We start from the raw sequence: 11,082 nt of genomic DNA, 5'->3' as shown, positions 1-11,082 counted from the left end.
TCTGTGCTGTATACCTCTCACCTAACTCCTCTGACTATAAGAAATTCTTTGACTACTTAACTTCCAAAGTGGAGCACATTCTGACCCTCTTCCCTTTTGCAGAGATCTCCATTCTTGGAGACTTCAATGTTCACCACCAGCTTTGGCTTTCCTCTCCCTTCACTGACCATCCTGGTGAACTAGCCTACAACTTTGCTATCCTCCATGACCTAGAGCAATTGGTGCAACACCCTACTCGTATTCCTGACCGTCTTGGAGATACGCCCAACATTCTTGACCTTTTCCTGACCTCTAATTCTTCTGCTTATGCTGTCACCCTTTCTTCTCCGTTGGGCTCCTCCGATCACAATCTCATATCTTTATCTTGTCCTATCACTTCAATCCCTCCTCAGGATCCCCCTAAGCGAAGGTGCCTCTGGCGTTTTGCCTCTGCTAGTTGGGGGGACCTGAGGAGGTATTTTGCTGATTTTCCTTGGAATGACTACTGCTTCTGTGTCAGAGACCCGTCTTTGTGTGCTGAGCGCATAACAGAGGTGATAGTGTCTGGCATGGAGGCATACATTCCTCACTCATTCCTCAAGTTTTTGAGTCTATCCTCAACAAGAAGATTCTTAAACATCTATCACTTCACAACCTTCTATCTGATCGCCAGTATGGGTTCCGTCAAGGCCGCTCTACTGGTGATCTTCTGGCTTTCCTTACTGAGTCTTGGTCATCCTCTTTTAGAGATTTTGGTGAAACTTTTGCTGTTGCCTTGGACATATCAAAAGCTTTTGATAGAGTCTGGCACAAAGCTTTGATTTCCAAACTACCCTCCTACGGCTTCTCTCCTTCTCTCTGTAACTTCATCTCAAGTTTCCTTTCTGACCGTTCTATTGCTGCTGTGGTAGACGGTCACTGTTCTTCTCCTAAATCTATTAACAGTGGTGTTCCTCAGGGTTCTGTCCTGTCACCCACTCTCTTCTTATTATTCATTAATGATCTTCTAAACCAAACTTCTTGTCCTATCCACTCCTACGCTGATGATACCACCCTGCACTTTTCCACGTCTTTTCATAGACGTCCAACCCTTTAGGAGGTAAACATATCACGCAGGGAAGCCACAGAACGCCTGACTTCTGATCTTTCTAAAATTTCTGATTGGGGCAGAGCAAACTTGGTATTGTTCAATGCCTCAAAAACTCAATTCCTCCATCTATCAACTCGACACAACCTTCCAGACAACTATCCCCTCTTCTTCAATGACACTCAACTGTCCCCCTCTTCTACTCTGAACATCCTCGGTCTGTCCTTTACTTATAATCTGAACTGGAAACTTCACATCTCATCTCTAGCTAAAACAGCTTCTATGAAGTTAGGTGTTCTGAGACGTCTCCGCCAATTTTTCTCACCCCCCCAGCTGCTAACTCTGTACAAGGGCCTTATCCGTCCATGTATGGAGTATGCTTCACATGTCTGGGGAGGTTCCACTCATACTGCTCTTCTAGACAGGGTGGAATCAAAAGCTTTTCGTCTCATCAACTCCCCTCCTCTAACTGACTGTCTTCAGCCTCTCTCTCACCGCCGTAATGTTGCATATCTAGCTGTCTTCTACCGCTATTTTCATGCTAACTGCTCTTCTGATCTTGCTAACTGCATGCCTCCCCTCCTTCCGCGGCTTTGCTGCACAAGACTTTCTTCTTTCTCTCACCCCTATTCTGTCCACCTCTGTAATGCAAGAGTTAACCAGTATTCTCAATCATTCATCCCTTTCTCTGGTAAACTCTGGAACTCCCTGCCTGCTTCTGTATTTCCACCTTCCTATGACTTGAATTCCTTCAAGAGGGAGGTTTCAAGACACTTATCCATCAATTTTTGACCACTGCTTTGACCCTTTTATGGGACCGGCATTTCAGTTGGCATTTTTTTTATTAGATTTTTGTTGCCCTTGGCCAGTGTCCTTCCTACATAAAAAAAAAATAAATAAAAAAGAAAAAAGAAAAGAAAAGAAATACGTACATTTTTTTTTTATCACCACAACTTTTAAATTTCCTTGAAAGGCTTAAGACAAAGTAACCTAGGTAGAGAAATAGAGTATGAAAAATAGTATCAAACCTCCTTTTATTATATCTAGCTTCATAAAAGGCCACTGAAATGGTAAAGCTAATTTTCAATAATGTTACCGAGAAATTATTATTCCAGTGAAACGAGCCGTAGAGGAGGTGAGCAGCGCTGCCAGACATAAACACGAGGCTGCATGCATATTCACTTGTAAACCCTTTGCCATCTAAGCTCTACCGTTACACAGCCTACACTTTGTACCCCCCTCACCCTCCCTCTTCCATAGCCCATGGGAGAGCAGTACAAGAAGCTGAAATTAAGTATACAATGCAGTATGTTTTAGTTTGTCACACGTTTACGTTTACTAGGTTTCTCTCTCTCCCTCTCTCTCTCTCTCTCTGCAGCAGCTCGTCGGCCACAGTATCAGTCGTTTTCTTAATTTCATTTTACTGTTAACTGCAAAAGTGATAGGTAAGCTCTTGCTGGAATAAAATTATTTCTCAAACGTTGCACAGACTAATCCTTCACGGATTGTGCCATCCGTAACGCTGTCAGCACACACACACACACACACACACACACACACACACATTTGATTTTATTTGATCAATTTATTACGCCTAATGGGCAACAAATGAGTACAAAATTAATGGAATACAATATAGCTTAGTGAAAAAATATGACAGTGTTTCATGATAAACATAGACAAAAGAGATGCGTATTATGTTACATGGTAGACAACAAGTATCCATCTGGTAACACACACACACACACACACACACACACACACTACGAAATAAATAAAATAACGCATATTTAGTACCCACCAAAGTGTGGAAACTGTACAAGAATTTCATCGAGAATGTCTTTCTTTAACAAATGTTTGCAAGGAGTAATCAAATCTTGAGTCTGTGGCAGCAGATGTCTAACACTGGGACATTCTAAGCAATAGTGATGGATAGTATTGGCTGCCGGAAGGTCCCACAGTCTCCATGAGGAATGATGAGGTAAAGAGAGAGAGAGAGAGAGAGAGAGAATGAATGAAAAGCGAGTCAAAAGCCAAACTAATGAATAAAAAAAAAGTGCCACGGTAGAACGGGATATATACTTCCTAAAAATACAATATTACATTATTTTCATTTTATCTCTTTATTCATTCAGTCATTTCTTTATTTCATTTACATATTTTTATTTACTTTTTTTTTCCTCCTTGGACCACGAGACTAAATTATTTATTAAGTAAAGAGAGACCAGAATCATCATTACAGTAGTCAATGAAGATAATCCTCATGAGAGAACAAAGCGCTTAAGAATACAAGTCTCTGAATAAATATCATCATTTTTTAACATAACGGAGAGTTTTCAGGAAATGTATTTCCTACCTAATATGTGCCTCATGTCATCTGTGAAACTAAGCTGACTGAAATAATCTCCATTTACGCTTAATTATTAGACAGTCGAGTATAGCTTTACTGTAATACTTTTATGACGTGTAGGATATTGTCAAGGCCATATTATTAAATCTTTCTTTCTCAGTTTATCATCATGTCAAATTTTGCGGATTTAAATGTTATTCTTCATATTCGTTGTCTATTTCATTATCGAATGAAGCTTTCTTGGAATACTTTGAAGATGCAATGGAAATGGTCACGGTGGTATGAAATGTTCTCAACTCAGGTACTTCCCAACCTTCTCAACCTCTCTTTTTATATAATTTCAGCACTGTTGTCTACATGCCGCGTTTAGGCCTGACAGTTTCTTCCAGCTTCCTGATTTTCTTGTTCTTATGTTCTCATATAATTTGCCTTATCTTTATTGTCCCTCTTACTTTTTACTAAATGTTGTTGTTTTTTTTATGTAAGAAGGACACTGGCCAAGGGCAACAAAAATCAATAAAAAAAATGCCCACTGAAATGCCAGTCCCGTAAAAGGGTCAAGGCAGTGGTCAAAAATTGGTGTATAAGTGTCTTGAAACCTCCCTCTTGAAGGAATTCAAGTCATAGGAAGGTGGAAATACAGAAGCAGGCAGGGAGTTCCAGAGTTTACCAGAGAAAGGGATGAATGATTGAGAATACTGGTTAACTCTTGCGTTAGAGAGGTGGACAGAATAGGGGTGAGAGAAAGAAGAAAGTCTTGTAGCTTATCGCAAACAGCCTCGTCAGGATCATAACAGGTCAGCTGCTTGTGCTTTGTTCTCCCTCTACAAGTGTATAAGGAAGCCATGGAGAAGTTAGTGTATGTTCGTTAATGCTCTACTCAGGTTAGGAATTTTCCCTCTCTCTCTCTCTCTCTCTCTCTCTCTCTCTCTCTCTCTCTCTCTCTCTCTCTCTCTCTCTCTCTCTCTCTCTCTCTCTCTCTCTCTCTCTCTCTCTCTCTCTGCAGTCAAATATTTTCTTATAATCCCATAATATGCATAATCATAGATGAATAGTTTACCAGACTGCGTGGGGTTCCCAGTAAGCTGGGTAACTCCACGTAGTTGCGTCACTGAACATTGCATTTGCACTTGCAAGAAAACCAGAATGACTACGGAGTCATTTACCATGAAAAAACAACCTAAAGTATTAAGTTACCTCCATTTTTTGTATAACCTTACACACACACACACACACACACACACACACACATCTATATCCCTTCACTTTCCTATTCCCGTGGATGGTTTTCATTTAGAATTTAGGTTAATAACGCTGACTGACTGACTGATTTAATGCGCCGCAGAAACAGGGTCACACAACACTGTTATTAGTGATGACCTTGGAGAAAAATCGTACATATTAGTAAAATTATTCAAAGATCTGAACGAACATGCAAAACCAACAGAAAGCAATGCTTCCCATGAAAAATGACAACTAAATCATAATCAGCATTCTTCATCTGCGGATATCATTTTCAGATGAGAATAAACTAATGGAGAGATTATCACTTTTTTCCCCCCCGTCTCTTCCCATGCAACATAACGGTGTGCTATTCTTCACGGTGTCTTGATAAATATTATGCAATAAGATTAAGTAAATGCCCTTGGGACGATGACAGCAAGACATGCTCTTTTGTTTTATTAATCATCATTTAACTGATCAAAACTAAAGCTACAGGTACATAAAAGATAAAATTAATCAATCATTTCTTTTGCTATCAACAGTGCCTCACAAATTTATTCAAAATGATCCCCCAAGCATTCACACGACCATTTCATTGACAATGAGGAGTAGCCATAGCAGATGAATGGTTCTTCTAATATCAAGTTACATCACTGCGTCTTTTAAAATATCTTCCACTCTAACATCCCTGCCTTTCTCGCTTCACATATCTAAAGGCAGAGACTGTTTCTTATGTTGTAACTTGCCATTATACTGTCATCTTTTAACATTACCCCTAATATATATGTCTCAGTTGCCAGTGGTTGCCCCTGTGCAGAGGAAGGTCCTGGGGTCAAGGACGATTGGAAGGTCGTGCATGCGGCGAGGCCAAGACACATATTTCAGATAAGCGAGGATCGATCACGGATAAGATAGCTGCTGGTAGCGTGACGACAAACACTCCCGCTGCCCATCAGGCCTCAGCGACCGTCAGGCGTTTCCCTGGAAGGACCCCGAGTGACGCTAGATTCAGGGTCACAGGACAACAGTCGTGCGTGCCTACCCTGTATATTACGACAACCATCCCTGCCGCCGCCCTGCACCACGCCAGGGGTTTGTCTCCACACCGCAGTGACTTCTCTTCCCCTCCCCTGCCGTCTCCACCTCCCATCCCCATCTACAGTCCCCAACTCCGCGCGCCGCTCAGTCTCATCACCCGCCACCACCATGACCACTTACAGTTATTTCCCTCGACTCTTTTATTTCCTCCCGGGTGAGCTGACAGATGTAGCGAGACTTCCTCTGACAACACGTTTGAGGGAGCGGCAGGAGGACACAGCTCCTCGGGGGGCGCAACACACTGGTGATTGGAGGTGCGATCAATGAGGGCCCACGTGGTTCCTTGCTCGGCTTGCTGGATGACGTGACTCAAGCGGCGTCTCCCTCCCTCCTTCCCTCCCTGCTTCTTATCACACCCCCACCCATCCCTCTCTTCCTCTCATGCATACTCCGCTTGAGTCACGTCGTCCAGCAAGCCGAGCAAGGAACCACGTGGGACCTCATTGATCGCACCTCCACCTGGACAGCCGCAGGAATACAAAACATCTGAGCGCCACAACTTTCCTCTTACATTATCGTGGACTTCCATTCCAAAAAACACTTTGTTCTTTCATCTCATAAAAACTATTTTCAAAGAAAAATGTCGCCTACCTCGGTGCTGAGTAGTTCACGAAATTCCCTGGAAAGTGTAAACCAAACATGCCTCCCAATGGAACCCCAATAAATGGACAGCGTCGTTATTTCCTCACTCACTTTACTGTTAAATATCACAAAATTCTTTTATAATACCGTTGGGTATACTGCGCTGTATACTCCTCCTGAATAAGAAACAATACCTAAAAAACATAATCAGTCTCTTGAGCACTTGATGGGGACGGTGACGAAGAGGCCAGCTGATTTTTCGTCAATCATGAAATAGCTTGTAATCACCCATATGTTGTGATGATATCCCGCCGCTCATCACCGCACTGAGCAAGCAGAGCACCACAGAGAGACATGAGGAAGGCAAGAGAGTGGCTCCCCAGAGGCACAATGCTTCTCGGTTTCAGGTCTGATTACGTGACCTTACTAACACTCGTATTAGGAGAAGTGACAATTAGTACCTGGGCTCCCTCTGCTTTACATGAGTCAGCAAGCAGGTTAATACAGGTAGGAAACTGCGAGTAATACCTTCTTGGACTTTGAGTGTGTGTTGGGTACTGTCCCTAAAAATACTTGCCTTGCGCTCCTCATCTAGAGTGCTCCGAACAATATTTTTTTTTTCCGTGTTGTGTTAGCTGAAAATGCGAATAAGTCGTGCTCATGCTAATTTTCCTCACTATGAATGGACAATAAAGTCAGCCGTTTCCTGCGATTAGGGAGTCTGGATTATATGGCAAGTGTCTAATATCTTGAGAGAGAGAGAGAGAGAGAGAGAGAGAGAGAGAGAGAGAGAGAGAGAGAGAGAGAGAGAGAGAGAGAGAGAGAGAGAGAGAGAGAGAGAGAGAGAGAGAGAGAGAGAGAGAGAGAGAGAGGGCCAGACATTGAAATACATACAGAACAGAAAGATAGACAGACAGACATACACACAGACATTGACAGGCAGAGACAGGAACAGACGGAGAAAGATGGAACAGACAGGCAGACAGACGGACAGACATTTCCCGCCACAAGATCCGCAAAGTCACACCGTTAGCTGTTACATGAACCGGACCAAAGAGGATCAGGAGTCACAAAGACTCGCAATCCTTTATCTGTCAGGGGGTCGAACTCACTGGACATCCTCTTGCTACACCAGGTATGATCTCTACCGGGGCTCTTTCATCCACTGCAAAGGTCAGACTGGCTTAAGTGATCTGCCTCCCACGCATCCTTCTCGCAGGCGGCAACGTCCTCTGCACCATGGGATGATAGAGGCTAATCCTGTCGTGATGAAGAGGAGACCCAAGGCTTTTATCAATGTCCGGTCAGTGCCGAGCTGTGGGGCTGTGATTGTGTTAAGAAAAGGAAAAGAAAGAGAAAAACAATTACCTCCCAGAGAAAAAAAACATTATTTGATAGATGTAGACGGTTTTAGTTGTAGGTTTTACTATTAAGTACCGGAATTATCCAGCTTTGCTCGAGTACTTTTTAAATAACTTAGAATCTACGTACATTTCTGGTTAGCTTTTTTAAAGAATATTACAAAGCCAGTTACTCGTATTTGTATAACTTTCAATAAAAGAGGAAAAAAGAAACATGAAATCAATAAAAATGAAGAAATAATATCAAAACGATGATGAAAAAGAGATAAAAGAAGAAACTGAAGAACATAAAAAAGAATTAATATGAAAATAAATGAGAGAGAGAGAGAGAGAGAGAGAGAGAGAGAGAGAGAGAGAGAGAGAGAGAGAGAGAGAGAGAGAGAGAGAGAGAGAGAGAAATATATATATATATATATATATATATATATATATATATATATATATATATATATATATATATATATATATATATATATATATATATATATATATATATATATATGTCTTTTTTTACCAATACTGAAATGAGGGAAAAGAATAAATATATGAAAAATAAAGAAAACATTAATACGAAAGCTAAAAAAAAAAGAGGGAAGTAAAGAAATAAAGAGAACATTTCATACGAAGATGAAAAAAAAAAAAACTGCGAGGGAGAGAGAGAGAAAAATAAAAAGAAGTAAGAAATAGAGAGAAGAGCCAATACAAGTTTGTAAAAGGATTAGGTCGACACACCAGCACCAGAGATACCTATACACTGTCTCAGCAAACAAAGCGCCAGCGATTTCTTAAAAAAAAAAAAAAAAATCCAGAGAGAGAGAGAGAGAGAGAGAGACAGAGAGAATGGCGACTCTCATGCATCCTCTGTCTCTTCCTGGCTAGATAGGGAAAATATGAGACGGAGAGACAGGAAAAATTGGGGACTCGAAGGTTCATCCCTCAGATCAAACGATAAGCGTCTCTCGAGGGGAAAATATTTACGCTAGTCCTGGGCCACAGGGAGGGTGAGGGGCCACGCGACAGGCTTGGCGGGGCTGCGGGGCGAGGCTGACGGGCGGAGACAGAATGGCGGTGACTGTGGAGGAAGGGAAAAGAACATGAGTAGGAATGAATGAGGAAAGAGACGTTAAGGAGGTATGTGAAATATGTGTTTGAGTTGGATGTAATAAAAATAACGGATGAATTAAAATAGAATAGAATAAGGTGACGTTTAACTAGTGTTGTTGAGAGGAAGGGAAAAGAAGAGGAGTATGAATGAGTGAAGAAAGAGACCGAAAGGACAAATATGTGTTTGAGTTGAATGCAATGAAAAGAAACTATGAATAAAACAAACCAAGTAAAGTGACGTCCATCTACTGTCCCTGGAAAGACGGAGTTTTTATCTATAGATAACATCTAGAAAACAAGAACATAAGGAAAGCTGCAAGAAGCTATTAAGCCTGAACGTAGGAAACTCTGGATAAAACATACATACCTATATCCACCTATCATCACTATATATAAATCTACCTAGTCTTCTTTTAAAGATCCCTAACGACTCGGGGATAACAACCTGATACTCTATTGGAGGAATTTTTTTCCAACTTTATCATGTTTAAACCTGTTACTTCTAGTCTTATCCTAATAATTATTAATCCTAGGAATCTCACCTTCCACTGAAGAAGCAGATAGCGAAACTACTCGGGAAATAAACTTACCTCGTCACTTCCGTTTTTTCTTACACCTTCTTCGTCCACTTGTCCAAAATGTCTCAGCCTTCTTCCTCCAATCTCATCTATATCACCCTTGTGTCAGTTAAATACCTCTATCAGATTCCCTCTCAATTTATGGCTCCCTAACAAGTCTAAATCTGAAAGCTTTATTTTCCTCCTGTAAAGGATGTAAGGCATCCCTTGTATCCTTTTAATCCTTCTCCTTTACAGTGACTCTCACAGTTCTGTACCCCTCGCGTAACACGGGGACCAGAACTGCACAGCTCAGTGCGGATATTCAGGTCAAGGTTATGATAGTGTGTAGACGAGGAGTGACTTGCTTTTATACTATAACGTTACTTCTCATTTATTCATGTATTATTTATTTATTTATTTATCTATCAAATTTTATTTTGTTTGTTTATTTCTTAATTTATTGATTTACTTATCTTTAAGAATAATTCTTGTGACGGTCAGAATAAAGTTACATATTGCGATGGGGGAGGAAAGGCAGGCTGCCCACGCCTACGGTAGATACAGTTTATTTAAATGTTACCAAAACTGGTCACAATTCAGTTCCCGTTACATAATTAATTGTGCAGAGAAATTTTAGGATTAGTAATACAGAACAGTTATGAAATGGTATTCTAAAATACCTATACTATTACCTGTGGAGGAAAGTGAATAACAATTTTCATTAATATATCGAATAAATCTCTGATCTTATTTTCATCTATTTTTCATTTATCTATGTATGCATTCATCTATTTATATATTTATGTATTCATTTATTCGAATTATTTGTGTATCTTTTTTATTTCCAATTTTCATTAATTGGCTCTGGTAAACTTACAGAACTAACATGTGTTCCACTCTGCCAGATGAAAACTTTTTTCTTTTTCTTCTGGCAAGCATCGCTCTTCATGCTATTATTACATCATCGTCGCTATTTTCAAACAAATCTTACCTAACATAGCTGTCATGTGAAACCATTCAACTCAAATTTTGAATATATATATATATATATATATATATATATATATATATATATATATATATATATATATATATATATATATATATATATATATATATATATATATATATATACATTATTTATTTATTTATTTATTTTAAATTGGTGATAATGATGTGTATAACAACGACAATTAACAGAACAACATACATATATTTATCTGGAAGAGCCAAACGCGCACAATGCTTTAATAATTCCACTTTTTTCACCGCAGGTTCAGCCCTATAGGAGCATTCTCACCAAATCCGCTCACAAGTAAACGCGGCTGAGCACTGCCGCTGGCCTTATCCCCGTGAATGGCACACCGGTGTATGGCCGGGCAGGTGAAGCCCCGAACCGACCCACCATGGATAGCGGCACCCAGAAAAACGTCATTTTTTTCCCACTATGATTTTTTAAACTGACGCATGACGTAACAGATTAATCGTTTCTTTTAAGCTTTTCAATTTTATATGTTTTCCAGGGTGTCATATGATCACAATATTACGACACAATTTTTTTTTTTTTTTCACTACGAAACTGTGACAAGATTTTGAACAAAGACACATCATTTAAAAGAATAATGATCTTTTTTTTTTCTCGTTTGTTTTATTTTTGTGTCAGGACATCATATGACCCCTTGCCGCAACACACCAAAACGTTACTGTTAAACTATACCACAGAACTGTAACACTAAG

This window comes from Scylla paramamosain, chromosome 10 (genome assembly GCF_035594125.1).
Source record: "Scylla paramamosain isolate STU-SP2022 chromosome 10, ASM3559412v1, whole genome shotgun sequence".
Classification (NCBI taxonomy): Eukaryota; Metazoa; Arthropoda; class Malacostraca; order Decapoda; family Portunidae; genus Scylla; species Scylla paramamosain.
Note: the sequence above shows the minus strand (reverse complement) of the source record.